Source organism: Anabrus simplex, chromosome 1, assembly GCF_040414725.1.
Source record: "Anabrus simplex isolate iqAnaSimp1 chromosome 1, ASM4041472v1, whole genome shotgun sequence".
Taxonomy (NCBI): Eukaryota; Metazoa; Arthropoda; class Insecta; order Orthoptera; family Tettigoniidae; genus Anabrus; species Anabrus simplex.
In genome coordinates, this window is record NC_090265.1 from 646,065,479 (window position 1) to 646,069,000 (window position 3,522).

The 3,522-nt window shown below is 41.7% G+C and overlaps 1 non-coding gene across 1 annotated transcript; it reads left to right on the top strand.

The window, feature by feature from the left end:
* Positions 1-897: 897 nt before the first annotated feature.
* Positions 898-1,038, top strand: LOC137497174 (U4 spliceosomal RNA). Its single transcript, XR_011017710.1, has one exon. It is a non-coding gene; the product is annotated as a U4 spliceosomal RNA (small nuclear RNA).
* The last annotated feature ends 2,484 nt before the right edge of the window (positions 1,039-3,522 follow it).

Genomic DNA, 3,522 nt, shown 5'->3' on the forward strand with positions numbered 1-3,522 from the left:
TTCTACTTTATTTGTCTTTGAAATATGGCCAGATTTCTATAGAAACTTTTCTTGCCTGACCATGTTTCGAGAAGTACAGAACATTTTGTCATTAGACGTTCCTTTATTGATTTATTTAGCTTGTGATTATACAACAAAAATTAAAAAATATTGACAACAGTTAAAGTTACAAGTCACAAATTACGGCTGGGAGCAATACTAACCATAAAATTTACCTCTGCGTTCGTACTAATTATAGCAGAGAGTCTTGTCATGTTAAAATATAACCCTAATGAATTAATTTTCTAGATATCTCGATTTCCAGATCAGGATTTACGTTTCCCGTGATAATTAATTTTGTCTTGCGCAGTCTTGATGGGGAAATCTCATTCAATTCCAACGAGGTTGATCTAAATGAACAAGAATTATAAGTCACGGAGATTTTGTTGTTGTTGTTGTTGTTGTTGTTGTTGTTGTTGTTGTCAGTAACGTGTAACTCTTATATAGGCATCACCCCCTAGTAGTCGCCTGTCATATCTTGGAAACTGTTGGTGTGCGATTGATGGGATGAGATGGAACGATGTGTTTGCTGATCGGGACTGCACATCTATCACCAGTTCGAGAATAACATTCTGTGATCAACTATAAGAGCTTTCCTTCCTTCAACATTTCCCATGGATTTGGCAAGTAGCTCTTCAAATAACTCGTATCTCACTTGAGCTCCTTATTTCTTAAACGGTGTATGGTTTTAATTTCAAAGAGATCGCATAAAAACGGGCGAGATTACAAGTAAAGCGCCAATAGTACCACAAATACCACGAATGCGTGATTAGAACGTAGCTAGTGGGCCTATTCAATAAATGGGCATAGATTTCTTAACATATGGGCATGGCCAATAATTAATTTCCTGTACCTTGGTGGAAAGAGCAGTGGCAATATCGTAACCAATGAGGTTTATCCGAGGTGCGATTATTGCTAGTTGAAAACTTATACCAATACCCCGCCTAGGCGGCGTGAAATATCGCCGCCTACGGCAATTTTTGAACGCTCTTACGAGAGCAGATACTAATTAAAACAAAGTTGATCCAACGTCTGATACGCTTGAATTAGATCTACCGAGCTCGATAACTGCAGTCGCTTAAGTGCGGCCAGTATCCAGTATTCGGGAGATAGTAGGTTCGAGCCCCACTGTCGGCAGCCCTGAAAATGGTTTTCCGTGGTTTCCCATTTTCACACCAGGCAAATGCTGGGGCTGTACCTTAATTAAAGCCACGGCCGCTTCCTGCTCACTCCTAGCCTTTCCCTGTCCCATCGTCGCCATAAGACCTATCTGCGACGTAAAGCAACTTGCAAAAGAAAAGAATTAGATCTCCAAAAGAACAGCTACATGCTATATAAAAGGAGGCCTAACATAAAAAAACGCAAACATGAAAAAAATGCGTATTGCCTTGCTTGGTTCTGATGAGAATGATATTCAGTGTGAGTATGGAGAAGTCCAGACTGTAGGCAATGGTCTTCATGAGTACAGTAGGCTGGACACAGTTGGCATTGCAGCAAATGTTGTAGGACTACAGTCTGGACTTCTCCATACTCACACTGAATATCATTCTTATCAGAACCGAGCAAGGCAATACGCATTTTGTCATTTTTGCGTTTTATTATGTTAGGCCAGCTTTTATAACCTATAGCTACAGTAAATGCACGGGAAGTAGCCAAGTTCCGGTCACAAATAATATCATATTTGAACTGTGCCTTATATGTTTCTGACACGAGAATAAAATGTAAATAATATAACCTTGCTTGATCATTCAACACTGACTGATAAAATATTGTACACGCCTGTACATTCATGTGACATCACTCATCTAGTGCCTTATACGTTCCGGATGTTTGGTATCATAATGGAGAGTTCAGTCTTGTTAACGGTGTTTCGTAAGAGTTTCGCTGATGACATTTGGTACCAGTCTTCCTTAACCAGAGATTTGTTGGTATCCTGGATTTCTCTGCGCGAAGATTTTTCTCTTGAATGAGCTGGAGTGTTCGTTCATTCCTCGTGAAATAGCTAAAGTATTCCGGCTTCCTTTCCTTAAAACTCATTTCCTTTCTTATTTCTGCTCAGTCATTTTTGGTTTGTCACGTGCTCAACCCATGTGCTAAGTTAGTTAGCCGTTAAATTGATATTTCAAAGGCTGCCACCTCTTTTTTTTTTTTTTTTTTTTTTTGTATGCTTTGGTAAACGTACAAGATCCAGTCCCATATAAAACACAGGGAAGCCGTAGCATTTAGCTGTTCTGTTTTTCATATCAAGCGTGAAGTGTACCCAAATGAATAAATGCCTCATTTTCGTGAAGGTGGATCTTTCTTTTCCTATTCTTATTCTAACTCCGTCGCTTGGTCTTAAATGTTTGCGTTCATTACTTCTTACGCACATAAATTTCCTTGACTCTCTCAGTACCAATATATCTTGTGCTCCTTGTACCCTGGGTTGAAGTTCAACTAATTACAAGGTAGGCCATTGGCTTCAGTTTTGTATTCTTACATAAACTCGACCCCAGATTTTTATGGATCTTTGTGTTTCACGATTCCCATACACCTAAAAAGTGGGTTTCTGATATTGCGTTACTTTCCCCAGTTGAATCTGGATGAATATTGTGAGTTAGAGTTTAGGATAATTATCCTGATCATCTTTATCATGGGTTGTAATTATTCGACAGGACTAATAAAACCCCATGGCACTACAGCCCTTGAAGGGCCTTGGCCTACGACGAATCCTCTGGGCCGTTATTCTTGGCTTTATAGACCGGGGCTACCATCTCACCGACAGATAGCTCCTCAATTCTGATCACGTAGGCTGAGTGGACCTCGAACCAGCCCGCAGGTCCAGGGAAAAATCCTTGACCTGGCCGGGAATCGAACCTGGAGCCTCCGGGTAAGAGGCAGGCACGCTACCCCTACACCATGGGGCCGGCCGACAGGACTACTACTACTACTACTACTACTACTACTACTACTAAATGTTTTCATTCCTTCCCTGAAGAGGGAGGCGGCCCTCCGAGGCGGTGACGCTGTCCCTCAGGCCACAGATTTGTATTGGAGAAGGAGATTTGAGAAGGGGGTTGGCGGCCGTAGCCTACACTAGGAACTGTCCTGGAATTCGCATTCGTGCAGAAGAATGGAAAACAATTCTCAGGACAGCTGACATTGGGGACCAGCCCTTTTCCGTCTCACGAATACAGAGCCTCGGTTAACGAAGTAGTTATAAATATGCTGCTATCTAGCAGCGAGCGTAGATCTCTTCTGAACGGTGTCAGTATTTAAATAGTTGAGTTATTCGCGAAGGCGTCGAGTGAACCACCAGAGGTCTTTAACATGCGTAAACAATGCCACGAAGTATCAGGCTTTTTGACTGCCCTTTTAAAATACACTACCTATGCTTGGATCGAACCAGCTAACTTGGGAACATGAGCTGGACACATTACCACCGACCACCCAGGCAGATAGGCTTTAGCATGATTTATTTGGTGTGTTCCTTTCGATGTTGTT